General features: G+C 34.0%; 1 protein-coding gene across 2 annotated transcripts in view; it reads left to right on the top strand.

The window, feature by feature from the left end:
• The window catches only part of MMP16 (matrix metallopeptidase 16), a 378275-nt gene that overhangs the window by 274954 nt on the left and 75881 nt on the right, over positions 1-27440 (top strand). The gene's annotated exons all lie outside the window — the stretch shown is intronic.

Here is a 27440-nt window from a genome sequence, read left to right as displayed (position 1 = left end):
AGAATTTTGAATATTGTTGAAAAAATTATAGTTTATTAACTAAACATGTAAGAACAATTCCTCTACACCTCTATTATGGGAGATTCTTTTCCTTGAATAAATAAAAGTGGGAAATGGTTTATGTAGGAAAATAGGAGAAATGGTTACTTATATATAGTTATATTTTAATTAATTTATTTGATGAATATGTGTTGAGTGCCTGTTGTATTTAAGAAAATATACTAGGTTATGGTAAAAATGGAAAAGCCAGGCTTTGAACACCTGTATGACCAGGATTGGTCATGTGGCAATGAGGTAATGAGTGGCAATGAGGTAATCATTGCCACTGCCTTCAGAGATTTCAGTTCAGAGTGGGAAATAGACAATAATCACCAAATCAGAAGAAGACAAGTAAAACTATTCCTGTAGTAAGTGCAAAGAAAAGAAGGTATATATTGCAATAAAAATATATAAATGATTCTTTTGTTTTAGTTCTTAAAACTTGATCAATAATATCAGGGAAGTCTTTTCTGAGGAAGAGATACTTGAACTGACAGAGCTATCCCCTGTTTGTTGTAAGAAGAGCTACATACTCTGTTGAAAAGAAATCTAGATGAAAAGTCAAGAGACGTGGATCTTAGTGCCAGGATATTATAAACATGAGGAGAATTTCCATTTTTGTATTATAAATTTCATGTGTGTCAAATAAAGCAAATAATAGTAGCTGGGTAACTCATCTCAGAATGAGATAAGTTATGCAAAACGAATTTGACTGTTTAAAGATCTGCACTAATGTGAGACATTGCAATCATTGACCAAATTTTAGGATGAATTTTTTTCTTAATGTGTGATGCCAATATGTCATTTCTACAGTTTAAAATTTTATTGTCAGTATATGTTATATAGGATGTTTCAGGTGTCTTAAAAACTAGATATTTCTACACAGTAGAAGAGTCAAATTAATAGTTAGCAGAAGTAATATGAAACCTGAAAAACATGACAAATTTAAAACGAGATTAGGAAGTAAAGTTTTAGTTAAATACTGTCCATTTTCCTCATCCTCTCTAGCTTTCAATTAAAGAATTCTGTTTCCCCCTAGTGAATAAATTGATTCTTATATTCTTTTCAGAATATGTATATAGAGATTTGATATTGTGAACCATTCCATAAGTTAGATTTTGTGAAAATAATTAATTATGGATGTATTCCTTACCTGAGCATTTCTAAGAAAAATATAATAACATACAAAAAGTGATTTAATTATAGTGATTAAGTTAAGTCATTTATTTTAAAGAATCCACATATTTAATATTAATTTAATACACATATTAGCTATCATAGAATGAGAACAAAATAATGGTCATATAATTCCATCAACATCTAAAATTTTTCCCAAGTTTAGCTGTAATTTTCTTTTCAAATTTAGATACTTGTTGGCTTATTTTAGTTTTCCTTTTTATATTGATTAATTTTCATAATATTTTATTTGGTTTTGCTTTTAAATGTGTCAAACTAGAGCTGGGTCATGTTAATACTGAGCTCTAAATCTGTTTTCTACTCTGCATTCTTTTTCTTAAAAGTTAATGTAGTGTTAAGCATTTCCATCAAAGTATTTAGTTTCAGTTTTGCTTTTTTTTTAAGCTGTAATTACATACGTGACCCTTAAAACAAATAATTACTCTGTTATGAAGAACTGGCCTAGCTCAAAAAGATGTCTGGCCTTTGCCCTTGCTTTGTGGACATAACCTATGTCATACCTAATAGAAATGTCTTGGTTAGGATTGGGACCAATCATGTGATTTAGGGAGGGACTTTGGGTTGTGCAATATCAGTTGACCTAGATACTGAGTCCAACCCTATGGGCAAGCAAGCAAGCAAGCATGCCTTCCAAAAGAAGCAGTAATAAAAAAAACTCTGGACACTGAAGCTCAGGTGTGATTCCCTGCTTGGCAGTACCTCATGGGTACTGTCATACTTTGATACCAGGATGGTAATGTATTCTGAGGACAATGGAACTTTCTTTTCTGAATCCCTTCATTTGGCTCATTTTTTAATCTGTATTCTTTCCCAGTAATAAACCATAACCATTAAGTGTAATAGTTTTCAGTGGAGTTCTTTGAGTCTTTTGAATCTAGAAGTGGTTTGGGGGACCCCTTGAACTTTCAGTTGGTGTCAGAAATGAGAGTGATATTGTGTGGACTCTTCCCTCTGATTTTGTAGTTGGACCCTACATCCTAGCAGTTGGGATCAGTAGTCTTGGCAGACTAGGCAATCTGGAGGACTTGTGTCCTATACCTCATAGTTTGGCTAACTCCAGGAATTTGACAATATCCAAATTTCTTAAACTCAGAGATAACTCCACATTTTTTAGTTAAAATTAATTTTTAAAAATTAACTTGTAGTATATCACCTGTTAGTAATGCCTCCTTGAATCAGAGCATAGTTTTATAATCCTTTAACAAACTAATTTGTAGATTTCCTTATAATTAATTCTCACTTTCAGGATGGAAGAATGGGGTTTACCATATCCTAAGTCCCAGTCTTTTCTTGTTCCCATAGTTTGAGAAAGTTTGAGTAGCACTAATCATATATAGAAAAATTCCTTCACAACTTATTTACTGAGGATCATTATAGATCGTATTGTGATTTAACTTTTAAAAAGTTATTTCTTCCTTTCAAATAGTAAAAATTTAAACTAAAATTATAAGACATTTTCCCTGATATCAAAACTCATGATAGGAAAATTTAAAAGAGCTGACTTCTCAATAGAGAGAACTAAAAGAGTTATGGCAGGTGACCTCAAATATATAAAAACTGCAATGTGAGGGGGTCTATTCTGTGTATGTGCAGAGGTAAAACTAGAATCAACATCAGGAAGGCAGATTTTTGCCTCAGTGATGTCTACTCTCATACTGAAATTGTCACTGCAGAGACATGCTCAAAATTCAGAGATTGAAATTTGCTCTACTGAACACAATAAATATGGTCTTTTTCAGTTTTTCAAACTTATAATGTTAGGATGTTTCTAATCCCATTTTTCTGATGATGAATGAATCTGCTAGGAAATTAAAACAAATATATACACTCACACAGCTATTTATTTATTTAGCCATCTATCTTTTTTTATTAAAACTTGATTTCTTTAGAGTAGTTTTATGTCTACCCATGTTGACACAAATGGCAAGATTTCATTCTTTCTGATGGATGAGTAATAGTTCACTGTATAGATATACAACTTTTTTTTATTCATTCATCTATTTATGGACACTTAAGTTGCTTCCATATTTTGACTATTGTAAATAATGTTGTGATGTATATGGGTACATGTATCTTTTTGAATTAGTGTTTTTGTCTTCTTTGGGAAAATACCCAGGAGTGGCAATGCTGAACCACATGGTAGTTCTATTTTTAATTTTTTAAGGAACTTCCATACTGTCTTCCATAGTGGCTTCACTAATTTACATTCCTCCCAAAAGTGCACAAGGATTTCCTTTTCTCCATATCCTCACCAACATTTGCTATTTATAGTCTCTTTGATAATAGACATTTTGACAGATGTGAGGTGATATCTCATTGAAGTTTTCATTTGCATTTCCCTGATTTTTAGTGATGTTGAGCATCTTTTCATGTGTCTGCTGGCTATCTGTATTCTTCTTTGGAAAAATATCTATTCAGGTCTTCTGCCCATTTTTAAATCAAGTTGTTTGGTCTTTTTTGTTGTTGAGTTTCATGAGCTCTTTGTTATTTTGGATATTAATTCTTTATCAGATATTTCATTTGCAAATATGTTCTCCCATTCAGTAGACTGTCTTTTCATTTTGTTAATAGTTTTCTTCACTGTGCAAAAGCTTTTGAGTTTGATGTAGTCCATTTCTTTATTTTTACTTTTTTTTCCTTGTATGATGAGACATATCCATAAAAATATTGCTAAGACTAATGTCAAAGAAGATGCTTCCTATGTTTCCTTCTAGGAGTTTTATAGTTTCGGGTGTTACATTTAAGTCTGTCATCTATTTTGAGTTTGCTTTTGTATATGGTAAGAGAAGATCATCCAGTTTTACTTTGTGTATGTAGCATGTAGTATCAGTCTAGTTTTCCCAGCATCATTTATTGAAGAGGCTGTTTTTCCCATTGTATATTCTTGCCTTTTTGATCATAGATTAATTGACTATGTAAATGTGGGTTTATTTCTGGGCTCTCTATTCTGTTTCATTGATCTATGTTTTTTTGGTGCCAGTACCATACTGTTTTGATTACTGTAGCTTTGTAGTATAGTTTGAAGTCAGGGAACTTGATACCTCTAATTTTGTTCTTCTTTCTCAAGATCTTTTGTGTTTCAATACAAATTTTGGAATTATTTATTCTACTTCTGTGGAAAATATCATTGTAATTTTTGTAGGTTATGTATTGAATCTGTAGATTGCCTTGGGTGGTATGGTCATTTTAACAACATTAGTTCTTTCAATCCGTGAACACAATATATCTTTCCTTGGGTTTATGTCAAAATCAATTTCTTTTACCAGTGTCTTATAATTTTCTCAGTAAAAGTCTTTTACCTCTTTAGCTAGATTTATTCTGAGGCATGTTGTTCTTTTTGATGCAATTGTAAAAGTAAACAGTTTTCTTAAATTCTCTTACTGATAGTTTGCTGTTTGTTTTTAGAAATGCCACAGATTTGTGTATATTAATTTTGTTCCTATAAATTTACTGAATTCATTTGTGCTTTTTAATAATTTTCTAGTGGTGTCTTTAGGTTTTTCTATATAAAGTATCATGTCACGTCATCTGCAAAAGTCCATTTACACTTAAAGTAATTATTGATTTATATTTACTTATTGTCATTTTGTTAATTGTTAGGAGGTTGTTTTTATATATATTTTGTTCCTTTCTTCTTTTTCCTTTGATTTGATGACTCTCTTTAGTGTTATGTGTGGATTCCTTTCTCTTTTTTGTGTGTGCTTGTATATGTTATAGATTTCTGGTTTGTGGTTATCTTTACATGTATATATAACAACATACACATATGTTAAGTTGATGATCTCTTTATGTTTGAACGTAATATAACAACCTTGCTCTTTTACTCCTCTCACTATTTTTAATGTTTTTGACATTCTATTTCACATATTTTTGTTTTGGGTATCCCTTAACCAATTTTTCTGGATATAGAGGATTTTACTACTTTTGCTTTTTGTCCTTCCTACCATCTTTACTAATGGTTGATCTACTACCATTATTGTATATGTGCCTTTACTAATGGGATTTTTCTTTTTATATAATTTTTATATTTCTCACTGTGGTCTTTTCTGCTTAGAAACATCCTTCTGACATATCTTGTAAACCTGGTTAAATGTTGTTGAACTCATTTAATTTTTGCCTGTCTGTGAAAATCTTGATCTCACCTTCAAAATTGAACTATAGCCTTGCCTGGTAGAGTATTCTTCTTTGTCATTTATTTCCTTTCATCACTGTGAATATATTATGACACTTTTATTTTGGCTGCAAAGTTTCTCCTGAAATTTCACTTGATAGTCTTATGGTAGCTTCCTTGTACATAGCTAATGTTGCCGACCTTCTGTACAGTCAAAAGTCTGCGTATAACTTAGTGTTGGCTGTTTGCATCCACAGTTCTTACAGAGCCACAATTTTTCCATATCTATGTTTCTACATCTCTGGAGTCTACCAACTGTAATTTGTGTAGCACTGTACTATTTACTATTGAAAAAAAACCACATGTATGTTTGTTTGTGAAGTTCAAACCCATTTTGTTCAAATTTCAACTCTATTTGCTTTTCCCTTGCTGCTTTTACAATTCTTTCTTTATGTTTATTTTTTGCCATTTTTCATTACAGTGTGTCATGTCTCTTTGGGTTGATCTCTTTTGGACTCTCCATGATTCCTGGACCTGAATGTCTGTTTCCTTTCCCAGGTTAGAAATGCTTTCAGCTGTTATTTAAACTACTAAGTTCTTTGCCTCTTTCTGTCTCTTGTCCTTCTGGGACCCCTATAATGCAACTGTCAGCATGCTTCGTGTTGCCCAGAGGTCACATAAACTAGACTCACTTCTTAAAACTGTTTGTCTTTTTTTTTTTACCATTTTATTTTATTATTATTTTTTAACATCTTTATTGGAGTATAACAGTTTTACAACAGTGTGTTAGTTTCTGCTTTACAACAAAGTGAATCAGTTATACATATACATATGTTCCCATATCTCTTCCCTCTTGTGTCTCCCTCCCTTCCACCCTCCCTATCCCACCCCTCTAGGTGGTCACAAAGCACAGAGCAGATCTCCCTGTGCTATGCGGCTGCTTCCCACTAGCTAGCTATTTTACATTTGGTAGTGTATATATGTCCATGCCACTCTCTCACTTTGTCACAGCTTAACCTTCCCCCTCCCCATATACTCAAGTCCATGCTCTAGTAGGTCTGTGTCTTTATTCCCATCTTACCCCTAGGTACTTCATGACCTTTTTTTTTTTCTTCTTAGATTGCATATATATGTGTTAGCATACGGTATTTGTTTTTCTCCTTCTGACTTACTTCACTCTGTATGACAGACTCCAGGTCTATCCACTTCACTACAAATAACTCAGTTTCATTTCTTTTTATGGCTGAGTAATATTCCATTGTGTACATGTGCCACATTTTCTTTATCCATTCATCTGTTGATGAACACGTAGGTTGCTACCATGTCCTGGCTATTGTAAATAGAGCTGTAATGAACATTTTGGTACATGATTCTTTTTGAATTATGGTTTTCTCACGGTATATGCCCAGTAGTGGGATTGCGGGGTCATATGGTAGTTCTCTTTGTAGTTTTTTAAGGAACCTCCATACTGTTCTCCATGGTGACTGTATCAATTTACATTCCCACCATCAGTGCAAGAGGGTTCCCTTTTCTCCACACCCTCTCCAGCATTTATTGTTTCTAGAGTTTTTGATGATGGCCATTCTGACCGGTGTGAGAGATGATATCTCTTTGTAGTTTTGATTTGCATTTCTCTAGTGATTAATGATGTTGCACATTCTTTCATGTGTTTCTTGGCAATCTGTATATCTTCTTTGGAGAAATGTCTATTTAGTCCTTCTGCCCATTTTTGGATTGGGTTGTTTGGTTTTTGTTATTGAGCTGCATGAGTTGCTTATAAATTTTGGAGATTAATCCTTGTAAGTTGCTTCATTTGCAAATATTTTCTCCCATTCTGAGGGTTGTCTTTTGGTCTTGTTTATGGTATTCTTTGCTGTGCAAAAGGTTTTAAGTCTCATTAGGTCCCATTTGTTTATTTTTGTTTTTATTTCCATTTCTCTAGGAGGTGGGTGCTGTGATTTATGTCAAAGAGCATTCTGCCTATGTTTTTCTCTAAGAGTTTGATAGTGTCTGGCCTTACAATTAGGTCTTTAACCCATTTTGAGTTTTTTTTTTTTTTTGTATGGTGTTAGGGAGTGTTCTAATTTCATACTTTTACAAGTACCTGTCCAGTTTTCCCAACACCACTTATTGAAGAGGTTGTCTTTTCTTCACTGTATATCCTTCCCTCCTTTATCAAAGGTAAGGTGACCATATGTGTGTTGGTTTATCTCTGGGCTTTCTATCCTGTTCCATTGATCTATATTTCTGTTTTTGTGCCAGTACCATACTGTCTTGATTACCATAGCTTTGTAGTATAGTCTGAAGTTTGGGGACCTGATTCCTCCAGCTCCATTTTTCATTCTCAAGATAGCTTTGGCTATTCAGGGTCTTTTGTGTTTCCATACAAATTGTGAAAGTTTTTGTTCTAGTCTGTAAAAAATGCCAGTGGTAGTTTGATAGGCATTGCATTGAATCTGTTGATTGCTTTGGTTAGTAGAGTCATTTTCAGTGTTGATTCTTCCAACCCAAGAACGTGGTATATTTCTCCACCTATTTGTATCATCTTTAATTTCTTTCATCAGTGTCTTATAGTTTTCTGCATACAGGTTTTTTGTCTTCTTATGTAGGTTTATTCCTAGGTATTTTATTCTTTTTGTTGCAGTGGTAAATTGGAGTGTTTCCTTAAAGGCCATATATGACAAACCCACAGCCAGCATCATTCTCAGTGGTGAAAAACTATAACCATTTCCACTAAGATCAGGAACAAGACAAGGTTGCCCACTCTCACCACTCTTATTCAACATAGTTTTGGAAGTTCTAGCCACAGCAATCAGAGAAGAAAAAGAAATAAAAGGAATCCAAATTGGAAAAGAAGTAAAGCTGTCACTGTTTGCATATGACATGCTACTATACATAGAGAATCCTAAGGATGCTACCAGAAAACTACTAGAGTTAATCAATGAATTTGGTAAAGTAGCAGGATACAAAATTAATGCACAGAAATCTCTGGCATTCTTATACACTAACGATGAAAAATCTGAGAGTGAAATTAAGAAAACTGTTTGTCTTTTTCCTATTTAGCTTTAGTGATTTCTACTAATCTGTCTTCCAGTTTGCTGATTTGTTCTTTTGTATCATCTAATCTACTATTGATTGATTCAAGTCTATTTTTTATTTTCAATCATTGTATTCTTCAGCTCTGTTAATTTTCTTCTTTATATTTTCTAACTATTTGTTAAACTTCTTTCTCTGGAGTTTATTGAGCATCTTTATGATCATTACCTTGAACTCTTTATTGAGTACATTGCTTATCTCTACTTCACTTAGTTCTTTTAGATTTTTACCTTGTTCCCTCATTTGGAAGATATTCCTCTCTTGCCTCATTTTGTCTAATTCTCTATTTTTATTTCTGCATGTTAAGTAGTTGGGTTACATTTCTCAATCTTGAAGAATTGACCCTGTGTTGGAGACATCCTGTGGGGACCAGCAGCACACCCTTTTCTGGTCACCAAAGTTACATGCTCTATGGGTAACTTCTATGTGGGCTGTGTAAGCTCTGTGTTGTGGTATGTCTGACTAATGTGGGCACACCTGTAGGCAGGGCTGGCCCATGGCCCAGTTGTCTGCCAGGCCCTGCCTCTTGTAGAGACCATTGGCCTTTGGGTGGGGAGGCCAGGTTCTCGAGCAATTGGCTGCAGGACCTGTGTTTTCCTGTAGCTGGTTCCAGATTGCTGGTGGATTGGCCTGGGTACTTGCCTGGTTCTGCACCCTGGAAAGTTTAGTACTGAAGCTGACCAGGTGGTGGCAGATAAGCCCCCAGATCTAATATGCTTCTTGAGAGAACTCCAAAATTTCATTTGTCAACACCAGCGCCCTCATGGTAGAAGGAGCTCCTTATAATGGCTTCTGCCAGCAGAGTCTCTGTTTCCTATAACTGTCCAGCTCTCCTGTACACAAGCCTCACTGGCCTTCAAAACCAGACATTCTGAGGGCTCATCCTCCTGCTGCAACACCCCTGGACTGGGGAGCCTGGTATGGTGCTTGGATTCCTTGCTTCTTGAGGAGAACCTCTGAAATTTCGATTAACCTCTTGTTTTTGAGTCACCTACCCAGGTGTTTGGGTCTTGACTATACCACATCTCCAGCCCTCCTACCCACCTTGTGGTTTCTTCTTTATCACTTTAGTTGTTGAAAATCTTTCCTGGTAATCTTCATGTTCTCATTGATAGTTGCTCTGTAAACAGTTGTAAGTTTGTTATGCCTTTGGGAAGAAGTAAGCTCTGGTTTTTCCTATTCTGCCATCTTGGGCAACCCTCCACACAGCTCTATATTTAGATAGTACTTGTTAGAAAATGGTGTGACTTTCATGTGAGAGATGCAAATTTTTTGGATTCTATCAGCCTCCACATTGCCTGATGGGATGGTTTCTAATCATCTTTTTGACAGGAGTTTTCTCAGTCTGGCATAAAATTATATGTCTAAGGCCTCACACAAAATACCAAGAACTTAAATTGCTTGTTTTTTTTTTTTTTTTTTTTTTTTTTTTTTTTTTTTTTTTTTTTGTAATAGCTCTATGTATCTTGTTTATTTTAAAAATACCAGAAGACAAAAAAAAACAAAAATGGCAGTGATCCTCTGAAGAAAGAAGAAAACAGAAAATTAAATCCTCAGTTTTGATCAAAATGCCATTGCCAATGGCATTTGCATTTGAAATAAGAGCGCTGAAGTGCTTCTCTCATTATGCCATTTAATACAATATGGCCAAGTATGTTTTTTTTAAGTTGTTTTCATTACTAATTCAGCATATGAAACATTACTTCCATAATACCCCAAAAGGATCTAGGAAAGCAACCCATAATCAAACCCATTAATATTTCTTTATTGAAACATAAATTATCTCAATAACCATGGTAAAGCATCTAAATATTCTCATATCAGTTCAAGTCAGACTCTATGCTGAATGAGTTTTCAATCTGTCTGAATTTTAGTATTGTGGATGAGAGATTAGAGACCTGTACAGTGAATGTTGCCCAACAATGTAAACAACTAACATTTTGGTTATTTTTTCCTTTAGGAAAATTTTAGGAGTAACATTGTTAATGTTTCAAATTCGTATAAGGTACAAATAGTAAAAAGTTTTTGTGAGCTTAAAGTTTAACAAGTTATAACTGGCTTTCTATTCCATTCTCTTATTTACAACTCTATTTCCAATGCTTACCATAGCACCTAGCATTTGGAGGTGAAAAAATGCATCATTATTAAATGAATTCCTTTTACTCACTGATTTAGGAAGTCTATTGAATGCTCAGCTACTAACTTGACAAAGTTATTCAAAAAGATACTGTGAAGGACACCCTTACTTTTCATAGAATCATTAGATAATCAAGCATAGATTCATGTTAAAGGAATGTACCCAATTTTGAAGTGATTTTTATGACAGCAGAAAATCACCTTACAAATAATACTCAAGAGCATCATTGTTGTTGACCTTTCACATATCTGTAAATAGGAGAGCTGCTGCTGTGAATTTTCTTATAAGTTTCAGCAGAGCTGGAAACTTGTCAACTTCCTCCATTTCCCCTACAATGTGACATTGAAACTGCAAGAGACATTCAAATAACCTTTCCCAGTGGTATGGATGTGGAACTAAGGCCACAGAGATGAGACTTGCACAGAAGACCAAAGTCAGGGGCTACAGTCAAAGCAGAATCCAAGACTCTTAGTCAGTTCTACCTAGCATGCAGTTTTGTTTTATGTTGCTAGAGGCAAAAAGGAATTAAAAAATCATCTGGATGTTTCAGTCTATCTATAATTATAATAATTGCAATAAACTTACAAAAAAATGAAGGCAGTTTTCAAGGCATAATTAATAGAGCTTTTCCCTTTTAATGCCTTTCAGCAAATTGTTGCTTTCTTTTCTGCCATTCCACTAACCACTGCCAGTAGTAAAATATTAATGTACTGTAAAATCTGTGGAGCTCTTCCTTTTATTTTTGTACCTAATCAACTCCGTGTATAATTTTGGAACCATGTGGCCCCACCTTGAGTTACAGTTGCAAGCTTTATGCATTAATAAGGTGGAAACTACCAGGAATGAAATAAACCATTGAAAGTGATTAGGAAGGCCAAAGAAAGAAAACTGAAATCCTTTTGACAAGCAGTTTCTGAAGCTGCTGACATTCCTTTAAAAGGCCTTTTTCATGTTGGCTCACAGAGAGGCTTTGCATAACGCACCAAGTAAAACCTATAACTGCTGCTGCGGTACAAGGCACTAACAGTTTTTCATGAGACCTGGAAGGAAAATGGACAAAGTTTCCTACTGCTGACATTTCAGTTTGAAATTATGTTTTTCAAGGGTTAGATAAAAGAAACAAACACATAACTTCTTTGGGAATGTATTGCTGGTCAGTATCTACCTCTTTCATTTCCTTGAGAGCTGTGTATTGCAATGTCATAAATATTTTTAAAGACATTTTATAAATTACAAAAATGAAGTAACCTTTTTAAACACTGGATCTGTGCTACATAAACTTAAGAATAGCCAGAACATAGTAAGAGGGAGAAATGTACTTTTTCTTTTGGTTACCTCATGTTTTACAATTTTGATCAATAAACAACATTGAAAACAATGCCATGGCCCATCTTAAAATAAAATAATATTAATTAGAAAAGCAGTTAACAATATCATTAGTTATGGTTTTTTTATCCTCTGATTACTCTCAATAATTTCAAATAATTATAATTCATTTTTTCTAAATTAGTCTACAAATTAATAATAGCACAAAATAAACTTAATAAATTATTTTCATAGTAATTCTCTTTGTCAGTAGAATCTGGATGTCTAGCATGTATCTGTTACTTGCAAGGATTCTGTTTAGTTATGTAGAAGGAACCACCATAGAATAGTTATTTAAGAGCTAAAGCATGTTTGTGTAAAAGAAATAAATATAACTATCCTACATGAAAATGAAAAATATACTACTGTGATGCCCCCAAACCCCACAATATGTGGTTATGTTATGCATGAAATAGAGTTCTTTCTGTTATTTACAATAATACACTCCACCTTGGCCCAGACCTAAGACAAACATGCCTTATACTAAATAAATGTTTTCTTTTTTTTTTTTTTTTTTAGTATTAGCTGTTTTTTTTTGTTTGTTTGTTTATACTGCAGGTTTTTATTAGTCATCAATTTTATACACATCACTGAATACATGTCAATCCTGATCGCCCAATTCAGCACACCACCATCCCCACCCCACCACGGTTTCCCCCCTCGGTGTCCATACGTTTGTTCTCTACATCTGTGTTTCAACTTCTGCCTTGCAAACCACTTCATCTGTACCATTTTTCTAGGTTCCACATATATGCATTAATATACGATTTTTGTTTTCCTCTTTCTGACTTACTTCACTCTGTATGACAGTGTTTAGATTCATGCCGTCTCAACAAATGACTCAGTTTCATTCCTTTTGATGGCTGAGTAATACCCCATTGTATATATGTACCACATCTTCTTTATCCATTCTTCTGTCGATGAGCATTTAGATTGTTTCCATGACCGGGCTATTGTAAATAGTGCTGCAATGAACATTGGGGTGCATGTGTCTTTTTGAATTATGTTTTTCTCTGGGTATATGCCCAGTAGTGGGATTGCTGGATCACATGGTAATTCTATTTTTAGTTTTTTAAGGAACCTCCATACCATTCTCCATAGTGGCTGTATCAATTTACATTCCCACCAACAGTGCAAGAGGGTTCCCATTTCTCCACATCCTCTCGAGCATTTCTTGTCTGTAGATTTTCTGATGATGCCCATTCTAACTGGTGTGAGTTGATACCTCATTGTAGTTTTGATTTGCATTTCTCTAATAATTAGTGATGTTGAGCAGCTTTATATGTGCTTCTTGGCCTTCTGTATGTCTTTTTTGGAGGAATGTCTATTTAGGTCTTCTGCCCATTTTTGGATTCAGTTGCTTGTTTCTTTAATATTGAGCTGCATGAGCTGTTTATATATTTTGGAGATTAATCCTTTGTCCATTGATTTTTTTGCAAGTATTTTCTCCCATTCTAAGGGTTGTCTTTTCATCGTTTATGGTTTCATTTACTGTGCAGAAGCTTTGAAGTTTCATTAGGTCCCATTTGTTTATTTTTGTTTTCATTTCCATTACTCTACGAGGTGGATCAAAAAACATCTTGCTGTGATTTATGTCAGAGTGTTCTTCCTATTCTTTCCTCAAAGAGTTTTATAGTGTCTGATCTTACATTTAGGTCTTTAATCCATTTTGAGTTTATTTTTGTGTATGGTGTTAGGGAGTGTTCTAATTTCATTCTTTTACATGTAGCTGTCCAGTTTTTCCCAGTACCACTTATTGAAGAGGCTGTCTTTTCTCCATTGTATATCTTTGCCTCCTTTGTCATAGATTAGTTGACCATAGGTGCATGGGTTTATCTCTCTGCTTTTTATCCTGTTACATTGATCTGTGTTGCAGTTTTTGTGCCAGTACCATATTGTCTTGATTACTATAGTTTTGTAGTATAGTCTGAAGTCAGGGAGTCTGATTCCTCCAGCTCCGTTTTTTTCCATCAAGCCTGCTTTGGCTATTCAGGGTTTTTTGTGTCTACATACAAATTTTATGATGATTTGTTCTAGTTCTGTAAAAAATGCCATTGGTAAGTTGTTAGGGATTGCACTGAATTGGTAGATTGCTTTGGTTAGTACAGTCATTTTCACAATATTGATTCTTCCAACCCAAGAACATGGTATATCTCTCCATCTGTTTGTATCATCTTTAATTTCTTTCACCAGTGTCTTATAGTTTTCTGCATACAGGTCTTTGGTCTCCCTAGGTAGGTTTATTCCTAGGTATTTTTTTCTTTTTGTAGCAATGGTAATTGGGAGTGTTTCCATAATTTCTCCTTCAGATTTTTATCAGTAGTGTATAGGAATGCAAAAGACTTCTGTACATTAATTTTGTATCCTGCAACTTTACCAAATTCATTGATTAGATATAGTAGTTTTCTGGTGGCATTTTTAAGATTCTCTATGTATAGTATCATGTCATCTGCAAACAGTGACAGTTTTACTTCTTCTTTTCCAATTTGCATTCCTTTTATTTCTTTTTCTTCTCTGATTGTCATAACTAGGACTTCCAAAACTATCTTGAATAATAGTGGTGAGATTGGACATCCTTGTCTCTTTCCTCATCTTAGAGGAAATGCTTTCAGTTTTTCACCATTGAGAATGATGTTTGCTGTGGGTTTGTCATATATGGCCTTTCTTATGTTGAGGTAGGTTATGTTGAGGTAGGTTCCCTCTATATCCACTTTATGGAGAGTTTTTATTATAAATGGGTGTTGAATTTTATCAAAAGTTTTTTCTGTATCTATTGAGGTGATCATATGGTTTTTATTCTTCAATTTTTTAATATGGTGTATCACATTGATTGATCTGTGTATATTGAAGAATCCTTGTATCCCTGGGATAAATCCCACTTCATCATGGTGTAGGATCCTTTTAATGTGTTTTTGGATTCTGTTTGCTAGTATTTTGTTGAGGATTTTTGAATCTATATTCTTCACTGATATTGGTCTGTAATTTTCTTTTTTTGTAGTATCTTTATCTGGTTTTATTATCAGGGTGATGGTGGCCTTATAGAATGAGTTTGGGAGTGTTCCTTCTTCTGTAATTTTTTTGAATAGTTTGAGAAGGATTGGTGTAAGCTCTTTTCTAAATATTTGATAGAATTCACCTTTGAAGCCATCTGGTCCTGGACTTCTGTTTGTTGGAAGATTTTTAATCACAGTTTCAATTTCATTACTTGTGATTGGTCTGTTCATATTTTCTGTTTCTTCCTGGTTCAGTCTTGGAAGGTTATACCTTTCTAAGAATTTGTCCATTTCTTCCAGGTTGTCCATTTTATTTGCATAGAGTTGCTTGTAGTAGTCTTTTAGGATGCCTTGTATTTCTTCGGTGTCTGTTGTAACTTTTCCTTTTCATTTGTAATTTTACTGATTTGTGTCCTCTCTCTCTTTTCTTGATGAATCTGGCTAATGGTTTATCAATTTTCTTTATCTTCTCAAAGAACCAGCTTTTAGTCTTATTGATCTTTGCTATTGATTTCTTTGTTTCTATTTCATATAACTGTGCTCTGGTCTTTATGATTTCTTTCCTTCTGCTAACTTTGGGTTTTGTGTGTTCTTCTTTCTCTAGTTCCTTTAGGTGTAAGGTTAGATTGTTTACTTGAGATTTTTATTTTTTCTTGAGGTAGGCTCGTAAAGCTATAAACTTCCCTCTTTGCACTGCTTTTGCTGCATCCCATACGTTTTGGATTTCCATGTTTTCATTGTAATTTGTCTCTAGGTATTTTTTGATTTCCTCTTTGATTTCTTCAGTGATCTCTTGGTTATTTAGTAACGCATTGTTTAGCATCCATATTATTGGGTTTTTTACGTTTTTTTCCCTGTAACTCATTTCTAATCTCATAGCGTTTTGGTCAGAAAAGATGCTTGATATGATTTCAATTTTCTTAAATTTACTGAAGCTTGATTTGTCACCCAAGATGTGATCTATCCTGGAGAATGTTCCATGCGCATTTGAGAAGAAAATGTAATCTGCTGTTTTTGGATGGAATGTCCTATAAATATCAGTTAAATCTAACTGGTCTATTGTGTCATTTAAAGCTTGTGTTTCCTTATTTATTTTCATTTTGGATGATCTGTCCATTGGTGTAAGTGAGGTATTAAAGTCCCCCTCTATTATTGTGTTACTGTTGATTTCCTCTTTTATAGCTGTTAGCAGTTGCCTTATGTATTGAGGTGCTCCTATGTTGGGTGCATATATATTTATAATTGTTATATCTTATTCTTCGTTCGATCCCTTGATCATTATGTATTGTCCTTCCTTGTCTCTTGTAACATTCTTTATTTTAAAATCTATTTTTTCTGATATGTGTATAGCTAATCCAGCTTTGTTTTGATTTCCATTTGCATGGAATATATTTTGCCATCCCCTCACTTTCAGTCTGTATGTGTCCCTAGGTCTGAAGTGGATCTCTTATAGACAGCATATATATATAGGTCTTCTTTTTGTATCCATTCAGCCAGCCTGTGTCTTCTGGTTGGAGCATTTAATCCATTCGTGTTTAAGGTAATTATCGATATGTATGTTCTTGTGACCATTTTCTTAATTTTTTGGGGTTTGTTTTTGTAGGTCCTTTTCTTCTCTTGTGTTTCCCACTTAGAGAATTTCCTTTAGCATTTGTTGTAGAGCTGGTTTGGTGGTGCTGAATTCTCTTAGCTTTTGCTTGTCTGTAAAGCTTTTGATTTCTCCATTGAATCTGAATGAGATCCTTGCTGGGTAGAGTAATCTTGGTTGTAGGTTCTTCCCTTTCATCACTTTAAGTATATCATGCCACTCCCTTCTGGCTTGTAGAGTTTCTGCTGAGTAATCAGTTGTTAACCTTATGGGAGTTCCCCTGTATGTTATTTTTTGTTTTCCCTTGCTGCTTTCAATAACTTTTCTTTGTCTTTAATTTTTGCCAATTTGATTACTATGTGTCTTGGCATGTTTCTCCTTGGGTTTATCCTGTATGGGTCTTGCTGTGCTTCCTGGACTTGGGTGGTTATTTCCTTTCCCAAGTTAGGGAAGTTTTCTCCTAAAATCTCTTCAAATATTTTCTCTGGTCATTCTCTCTCTCTTCTCCTTCTGGGACCTCTATAATGCGAATATTGTTGCATTTAATGTTGTCCCACAGGTCTCTTAGGCTGTCTTCATTTCTTTTCATTTTTTTTCATTATCCTGTTTCACAGAAGTGAATTCCACCATTCCATCTTCCATGTCACTTATCTGTTCTTCTGCCTCAGTTATTCTGCTATTGATTCCTTCTAGTTTAGTTTTCATTTCAGTTTTTGTATTGTTCATCTCTGTTTGTTTTTCTTTAATTCTTCTAGGTCTTTGTTAAACATTTCTTTCGTCTTCTTGATCTTTGCCTCCTTTCTTTTTCCAAGGTCCTGGATCATCTTCACTATCGTTATTCTGAATTATTTTTCTGGAAGGTTGCCTATCTCCACTTCATTTAGTTGTTTTTCTGGTGTTTCATCTTGTTGCTTCATCTGGTACATAGCTCTATGCCTTTTCATCTTATCTATCTTTCTGTGAATGTGGTTTTTGTTCCACAGGCTTCAGGATTGTAGTTCTTCTTGCTTCTGCTGTCTGCCCTCTGGTGGATGAGGCTATCACTAAATAAATGTTATGGTACTTGGTATTAAAGTGAGAATTCAGTGTGGGTTTTGGCAAACTCTGATACAGTATGTAGAAATTGTTTTCTTAAAGTTCTTAATTATGCATTTCAAACATAAAACTTTTATTGCATCATTGAAATTGTTAGTGTAAACATGAAAATAAAAGGGAAAATGCCACTTACAATTGTGTTTTGTGCTCAGCTGTAACCCAGACACCCTTAAAAGAAGTTATAACACTTCATTATTTGTAATCTGCCTATCCAGGTAAAGTCTAAAATGACGTCTCTTCTGCTATTAAAAATGTCATTTGGGGATTATTGTAAAATCATCAATTTTTTTGTGTTGTTATTATCTTAACTTTTATTTTTAACTTTTGTTTTAAATTTAATTTGTAAGAAATGCAAAGAACTACCAATATCTGGATGCAGAAAAAAAATTAAGCTAGTGTAAGTCAGAATTGCTTGTATTTTAAGATGTTAAAAATGTCCAGGAAGGAGGTCAGGTATCATTCAGTGGTGAAAGTCCCAGTGTTTCATGTCCAGTCCTTGGGTTTATGAGACAGCCTGTCTCAGTGGCTCAAGCTGTAAACAACTCAATTAACAAAGTAAAGACACCAAAGACTGCCTGATGCATGAGCTAAAATGACAACTTATCAATTTACAGTGAGAATTACAATTATCACAATGAAAAGTGTAAATTATTTACTCTCAAAAAAAGTCTGCAGTATAAGCCATATTATAATCAGAATGCTCCTTCTGAAGCAGTTGGACAATCTTAAGTGTGTCCTGGAGCCATCATTTTTTAATAGCTTGATACTGCCAGTGTTACTATCAGCACATGGTTGAAATTGTACCCAGTTATGTGTTAAGATTTCAGGACAAACACTCCTCCAGGTAGTATTGAAGTCCCCTTGATCAAAATCTGCCTCTTTTTACCCCCTATTCTTGACTATGTGCCGACTAAATTGTTCATTTTCAAAACTTCCACTTATATAGGATTTCTTTACAATATTTAGGATCTGAGACTTACATACCTTTCACATTATTCAATAGATTTGCATGCATCCCTAACCTCCCCAAGAGTTACTTACCATCTTTTGAGTGAGTTATTGCTACATATGGCATCTGTTTATTATAGGCTAACTTCTTATTTAACTTTCATAGAAGTAAATTATGTGTACAAAATGTAACTTTGAAGTTACTGCACTTCCAATATAAAGTTTGGAAAATATTAATGGCAAATATCAAATTGGGAGAGAAATATAAACATACTTTTTACTTTAAAGAATGCTTTTATATTTCTAAAAAGCATACTTCCACCATGAATAACTTGAGTCTCCATTTCTTTCCCAAAGCATTCATTGATATATTTCTGTGATAAATATTTATAAGGTGTCCGTCTCTGCCTGGAAGCCTTCTTGGACCTGAGGATATTGCAGTGAGCACCCCCAAATCCTTCTCCTACAACGAACTGTATTTGAGTGGAGGAGGAAACAGTGAAAAGTCAAATAAATATACATAAATGTATAAGGCATCAATAAATGCAGTGATTAAAGAGAAACACAGTAATGTAATAGAAGTTAAGGGTTGAGATAGGTGGGAAGATGGCTACTATAGTTTGTGTGGTCAAGAAGAGTCTTTCTGAAGAAGTGACGTTTTAGCTGAGGTTTCAGTAGCAAAAGGAGCCAACAAGGCAAAAATACGAGGAAAGGACATTGCAGTTAGACCTACAGTTAAATAACATTATGTTTTTGCTCAGGTTCTAAACAACAACAGCAAAAGTTGTGATCATGGTACCTCCACCTGTGCTGCCACAGTTAGCATTTCAACTGACATCACCAGTGGGATTGTGGGAATATTCCAAGTTTCTGATCAATAGTTACAGTGTTTCTTCTAAAGACTGGCTCTAGAATCATAGACTTTAGGATTGTCTCAGTCAACATTTTCCCATAGCCTTGGTCCACTACTCATTTATGAATTTATTTTATTAAAAAACAGGAGTTTTAAAAGAAATCAGGATGGGGAAAAAAGTCCTACCATCCATCAAGGACTAATGTAGCACTGTTCAATGAAATTTGTGATGATGAAAGTGCTCTATGTATATGTGCTGTTCAGTATGGCAGCCACCTGTCACATGTGGCTGTTGAGCACCTGAAATGTGACTGGTGCAACAGAGGAGCTAATTTTTGAAGTTATATTTAATTAATTTAAATGTAAATGCATTGGTTAATACATTGATTAAAAGGATACCTTCCACACAGTATATTTATAATTAGTTAGTCATGCAGTCATGTTGCTGCTTTTACAACTTTCTCAATTACTTTTCCTCTGACACAGACTGAAATATAGTTTTCTCCTTTCTGTGGTTTTAGAGGTAATTGTGAAACACTTGACACAGGGAAGAATTGAACCAGAACAATATACAAGAAGCTATTAAAATGAAGAGAATTAGCTTCTGTTCCCTTGATGCATTTTGTGTTCAATCATAATTTTCAGTGTTTCTGACTAGTAAGAAATAGTAATAACAGAAACTGAGTAAGGAAAAAAAAATCCGTAAGGATCTTCAGGGAAAAAATAGGTATTATTTGTTGTGTATCCCACCATCCAAAGAAATAGTTTATGAGGAATGAATGGTAACATAGAAATATCTATACTTGCAATAGAAATATTGCAAAGTTATAGTTTATCTATATTTTTATTGGTCATTGATAATAGAAAAATATGATTTTTAAAATCATACAAATGGCTATTTTGTTTAATTATGATGATTTCTTGCTGTTAATCTTATAAAAGACAAAGACCCACATGTAGAAATCATCTATGAAAGTGCATAATGTTCTCTAAGCCCTGGAAAGAAGTTACTGGAAGTAAAAAAAAAAAAAAAAAAAAAAAAAATGCATTTTGGAAGGTTAATAGGAAAGAGGAAGAAAAGACTTTCCAATTTCCAAGATTTTCCAGAAACAATATTGATTAATTTTGTAAGCCTAGCTTGGCAAATGAAATAAAATATATTTGCTTCAGTACGATATTTCATAACAATGTTAGTTTTGCATAAACTGGATCACATGAGACATATTTGAATCACTAAAACTATTTCAATATTATCCAAGACCATCTTTTTAAAATTTTTATTTATGTATTTATTTATTTATTTTTAGTCTTCAGCTTCAGGTTTGGAAATGAATGGAACAATGCATATATGTAAAGTTCTACTAAAAATATGATATAGACACACTTTTACTTATAACTAGTAACATACAAGTAATTTTTAAAATTTTCAAATAGTTGCCCATTTTGCTAATGAGTTTGAAAAACAGAAAATGGTTGAGCTAAACAACATATTACCAACTCACTTTATGCATAAGATAACTCACTCAGTTTTCCTTTTAGAAAATAATGGTCTAAATGTAGCCTGACTCAAAAAGACTTGAGCCATAGATACCTAACATTAAGAAATATTGTATTAACACAAAATGATTTTTATATTGTTTTAATTTAATCTTCAATAGAAAGAGTACTTATAAAATTAAGTAAAGTGATTTTCTTTAACATCATCCTTTTAAATATTAATTCATTTGAATACAATTAAAATAGTATTTGCTTCACACAGTAATCAATAACCAACTTTTCAGGAATGGATGTATGGCATCAAGTGAGATTCATCTATATTTATCATGTCTATTAAATGAATTACAATTGCAAATTCTTTTTTAACCACACAGTACAAATAAAAAAAAGTTGAAATGTGCTGAAATCTTGCAAAAACGATAAATGAGGATTTATTTCTGTCTTCAGAAGACAGAGAAAAAAATTAAATTGCTCAACTAAATAAACTGGTCTTCTTTCTTCACTTTCATGTCAATTTGAATCTTCATGAAGAAATACAGGCAAGATAACATATTCTCAATTATACTTGAACTTTCAACTATATCCCTCAACATGTAAGTTGTAAATAAGCATAGCATAAATGAGCAGTTGAAGTACATGTGATTGAGCAAGAAGGAATATTCCCACCTATTTAAATGCTTTTCATAAACTCACCTTTTCTTTTTTTTTTTTTTTTTAACATTTGGAGACTAATTTGTGTTACTGCTTATTATCTGCAGTATTGTTTTATTCACTTGGCATCCCCACTCTAGGATGTGTATATTTCATCATTTAGCATTTTACTATTGATACTTTACCTAAAACAAATGTCTTCTTCTTTCCAGTCATTGCAGTAATGTGCTTGCCTCCTGAAATTCCCAATGCTTTCTTTTCTAAACCCAAGTAAGTATCTGCCCCATGGCTAGAGCACAATGCTGCAGAGCTTTTGTCAGACCCTTGTAATTCTACATTTATTTTTATTTTACTTCTCCTCATTTTAGTCCTTCATCTCTATACCTGTTTTCTTATATATTCTATTTTATTGATCTGGCATTGGATATCTCATCAAGATACTGTTTTCATTTCCTATAGCATTTGTATACAGTTGTTTCTAGAATTGTCATTTTCCTCTTGTGACCACTCCACCTTCCTTAGAGCTCATCCCCACCACAAACCACTTAAACTACTGGTTTTCAAATTTCACTTCCCCTTCTCCGAAAATGATATGCGTTCTCTTACCCACCATTACTCTCAACCTGGTGAAGCATAGATTATGTTTTTTATCTTTTTATTTTTTGCAGTATGTGGGCCTCTCCCTGTTGTGACCTCTCCCGTTGTGGAGCATAGGCTCCGGACATGCAGGCTCAGCAGCCATGGCTCATGGCCCAGCCGCTCCGCAGCATGTGGAATCTTCCTGGACCAGGACACAAACCCATGTCCCCTGCATTGGCAGGTGGACTCTCAACAACTGCACCACCAGGGAAGCCCCCAGCATAGATTATTTTGTACCTCCCTTTGGTATGATGTGTGTTACTTCCTTTTCTATAGTACCCCTATGAAAGGACCTATGAAAGTCTAGTCAACAATATCATCTTTCCTCACCTTCAAAGGCTTCTGAAATTCCTCTTAATTTATGAATCTTCCAGCCAAGTGGAAGAGACATACCATTTGTTTTATGCAAAAATATTACCATTTTAAGCTTCTATAATTTCACAAACCATCAAACCTTATCTATTAATTTTATTTGATCTTCTGTCATTAGATTCCTTCTTGCTTAGAATAATTTTCAAAAATTATTCCACCACTTCAATAGTTGTCCAAGGCTCCATTATTTAGCTGAAATATTAGGATACTTATTAACTTATATTTAGTTTGGAGAAGTTTCTGCTTTTTTTTTTATTCAACACTAAGCAAATATTGCTTACTCATATTAGTTTCACCTGATAGACCGTGAACCAATAGCACAAGTGCTTTACATTTGCTAATGATTGTGAAAATCTTACTTCCCTCAGGACAAATTAGAACTTCATTACTATTTTATTGCACATCAAGTTGTTTGTTGAGGACTTTCTTTGAGCTTAAGGAAGAGCATTACCTTTTGAACTCCCTAGTTAAGTAAATAAACCACAGCAAAACAGTAGCAACAGAAGGCGTGTTTTCAAGAGTATATTAACATAAAGTAATTAGGTAATGGTAATGAGGATTAGTTTCTCCTATTATGCCAACAACCGCATCTGAACTCTGAAACAAAGTTCCTTAAGAATCTTTCACAGTTTTTGCTTTGTAATTTCTTGGGAATTCTCCACTCAATCTACCCTTATCTCTAAGGAACAAACCTCTAATTCAACATAGACCTTTAACACCTAATTTGTTGACAAATAACGTTTTATCCCTTTGAATGAAAAAAAAAAAAAAATCCCCTCCAGCACATTCCCTTCTGGGTATCTAGGCTGCTTTCCTCCCTTCCCCCTTAGGCTTCTGTTCTTGCTCAGAGATTTTGCATAGTCTATTGATGACTCTTTATTTCTGTCCAGGATATATTTCTTGTCACTGATTGTCTGCTCTGCTTTCCACATTCTTTCAGCTCAATGAGTTTCCTCCATTTAGTGTGGTTAGGACTGGGGAAAAAGAATATGACAGGTTGAAGAGGAAGCCATAATAATAATACTCCATAGCTCTAGCTCAACTCTTGATTCTTCTGATGTCACATTATGAAACATCTCTTTCTCATGAAATATCTCTCTTTCCCCTTCTCTACATCATGACCTCTTCATGGCACTGTGGCCAATAGTATACTACAGGATGCAATGGGAAAAACAGAAGGGTCACCTACAGGGCAGGAAGAGCTCTTGCGGAATAGTCATAGTTTTAAGTGAATGTGGAAGGAAGGGAGGGAGGGAGGAAGGGAGAAAGCAAATGATAATAATGCTCATTTAGAACATGTAGAAACAGGCTGGCAAATGGATAATTTCCATATAGTGATCTAAGTACTTTGGTAGATATGGGGTGCTGTATGGGTTGTAAAGAGGGACTGGGGAAGACTTTCTGTGGGAGCACTTAAGTTAAATATTGACAAACCAGGTCCCCTATATCCAGGCCAAGGAAAAGATTTGCTCATATGTCTCTCGTTCACTGTCTGTTTTTCTCTGTCTTTGAACACTTATTTAACACACAGTGCTGGGTATTGTTCAAGAACTGAGAGGTGCAGTGTTTGAATAAGATAGATGAGGTCCATACTATGATGAGAGACAGGTGAGCAAATAAACAAGATAATTTCAGAGAATGATAGATATTAAAGAAAATAAAGAGAATAAGAAAGAAAATAAGAAAATAAAACATGATGAGCTGATAGAAAAAAAAATTGAGGAGACAATTTTAGATTTTGTGGTTAAAAAACTAAATTGAATACACTGTCCTCTCAATTACCTTGAGTAAAAAATAGCCTATACTTTATTCAGCAGGAACATAGTTTATATTGTAAATAAGACATCTTTCTTCCGGTCAGAAATAAAGAGATGGTAATTCTTGATAGGTGTGCTAATGACACAGCGGTTTCCCAGCTTGTTATATTCACTAAATGGTAGTTCCCATTTTATAGAGGTGGCAATAATAGCATTTCACACAGCCTTTGAAATTAGTTGTTTGCCTCTTTTCCCCTCTAGAATGAATGTACATTCTTAAAGAGTTCATATTTTTGGAATCTAGAACTGCTAGTTCAGTGGGAGGCATGAAATCTTTTCTTTTTTTTCAACTCAATTACATGATATGTGAATTGAAATTTAGATCACCCTGCCAATATTCATGATCCACATAGGAGTGGGGGGAAAGCAGAAAGTCATAGTATTGTGTGGAGCAATCATATCTACCGTTTGAGGCTCCTTTCCCTAAAGGCAGTGTATTGATGAAGGATTTTTTAGTAAACTGTTCTTTTCTCCATCACAATCATTGCAAAGTGGTTTCTGAACAAGAGAAGATGCAAAAAGAAACAGGAAAAAAAAGAAAAAAGATATAAGGACCTAAAAAGAAAACAGTGTTGACACACATGCATCTTTCATTTGCTCCTCAGATCTTTCTATTACAGGGCTTAACTACACTTGGTATAGAAATACTTCATAACCATTCATTATTTGCATATATAAACGGAATAAAACAAATATTTATGTTATTATATTATGTATGAATAATTATTAATTTTTCAGTTTTAAAAATTAGTATTCTTTTTGTTAAGATTTTATAAATACTAATTAACAAGTGATCCATATCTGACATATCACTTAACCTTTTAGTGTGTAGATTTTTCAATATAAGTTGATTGAAAAAAAATTTTTTTTTTACATTTGGAGACTTTAAAAAGTATCACATAAATTTAGCACACATGGTAAACAAATTATTCTGAAAATACCAACTCTCCTTTCCTTTGAAACAAAAATATACATTTTTTTTCCTTAAAATAATTTACATTTCTAAATCCAGATGGTAACTATAACAGATTATTTCTTGAAAATAGTTAAAGATATTAAGGGAGATTCCAGAATTGTGAATTTTGAAATTGATTTAGAAGAATCACTTGTTAATATGTTACTTCCTTCCTCCATTATAGTGAGCCTGTGTTTTAAGCATTTTTCAAAAGCTACCGACAATATCCAGACCTATTTGACCTATTGAGAGGTACTGCTCTATCATTTCTCCTGAAATGACATCTGGTTAATCTTTGATTGATGAGCCCTGAAAATTGTGCTTGCAGAATCATTGCAGACATTCATGAATGTCTTGATGAGAAAGTATCTTTTAATGGTTACTTTGAACAGGTTTTCTCCAAAGGTTTATATATCAAAAGCCAGTTTGTGTCAGCTTTTGTGATAGGATAATGAAAGCTTCCCAGAATGGTATTACCTTTACTAGATACATCTTTTAAGCATCCTTTCATAGTTTTTTTTTTCCTCCAAGTTATAATTTTACTTTTTCTTTTCCAATGTTGAAAAAGAAATATAGCTAATTATATGTAAATGGTCTTTCTCTCTTTAAATATCCCAGTACCTTTCACAATTCACAATTTATTTATTTGGCTGCACTGGGTCTTATTTGGCGATGTGCGGGATCTTCGTTGTCATGTGCGGGATCTTCAAAAGTACAGAAAAGTTGGAAGAATGAGCATGTGAACATCTAATATATAGATTTAAGAACAGTTAGTGTTGGCCTCTATTTTCTTTACATATGTATGTGTGCATGTGCAAAACACATGCCCAAGTGTTTGGTGAAACATTTGAAAGAAAGTTGTGGATATTATGAAACTCCACTTCCAAATACAGGATCTGGTGACTATCCATGCATTGCATATGGTTGTTATGTCTACTTTGATTTTTTTTTTTTTTTTTTTTGTGGTACGTGGGCCTCTCACTGTTGTGGCCTCTCCTATTGCAGAGCGCAGGCTCAGCGACCATGGCTCACGGGTCTAGCCACTCTGTGGCATGTGAGATCTTCCCAGACTGGGGCACAAACCCATGTTCCCTGCATCAGCAGGCAGACTCTCAACCACTGTGCCACCAGGGAAGCCCTACTTAGATCTTTTAACTGATTATTCTCTCCAGATTTTTTCTCCCTGCCTTTTTTCTTCTTCTTTCTTGCTGAGATTAGGCCAGTTGTCTTATATGCCATCTCACATTCTGAAATGTGTTTGACTGTTGAAGTGTCATTTAACTTATCCTTTTTCCTATAAACTGGAAGAAGTTAAGCCTAAAGGCTCAATGAAATTCTACTTTAAACATGTTTGGCTTCTACATGGTTGTACTCCATAGATGATCCTGTGACCTTCAAATGTCTAGGTATTCTATGTTTTATCACGTTAGGTGGTGTATATTATCAAGTTACTATGACAGATGCAAAGCTTGATCACTTGGTTAAGGTGGCAACTGCCATATCTCTGCATCATAAGGGTGTACATTCAATATTAAAATTAGCATAAATACACACATGTACACTCAAATGCATGTACAATTTTCAGCAGGTCAGTGGAGTGTATCAATCTTAAGTTTCTAGTCTTGATTTTGTACTTTTGTTATGTAAGAGGTATCCCTGGAGGAAACGGGAGAGAGTATAAGGAATCTGTTTATTTCTTAAAACTATAATGTGACTCTAAAGTTGCTTCAATATAAAAAGATTTTTTAAAACTTGTAGGTAATTTATGTGTTGGATTTAGTAATATATATTACTAAAAATGAATAGATTTAGCCTAATAATTGTTATTCATTAATATCAATTGTATTCCAGTAGGCTCAGTAATTATGCACATGATTGAGAGATATAGCATCTAGCATATGGTATGATTAAACAATGTTTGAACACTAAATTTTATAAGAAATTCTGATCATTTGCTTTTACTCTCTGCATTTGAAGAATGTGTAAGACAATGAGTCAGTCCAAATGGGGAAAGTGTTAGCACCAAAGCATATTTTTTCTTTTAACTGCAAACATGGCCATTGGTTATCTTGTCTTCAAATTCCCCT

Source organism: Kogia breviceps, chromosome 17 (genome assembly GCF_026419965.1).
Source record: "Kogia breviceps isolate mKogBre1 chromosome 17, mKogBre1 haplotype 1, whole genome shotgun sequence".
NCBI lineage: Eukaryota > Metazoa > Chordata > Mammalia > Artiodactyla > Physeteridae > Kogia > Kogia breviceps.
The sequence above is the reverse complement of the archived record's forward strand: the minus strand, read 5'-3'. Positions and strand labels throughout refer to the sequence as shown.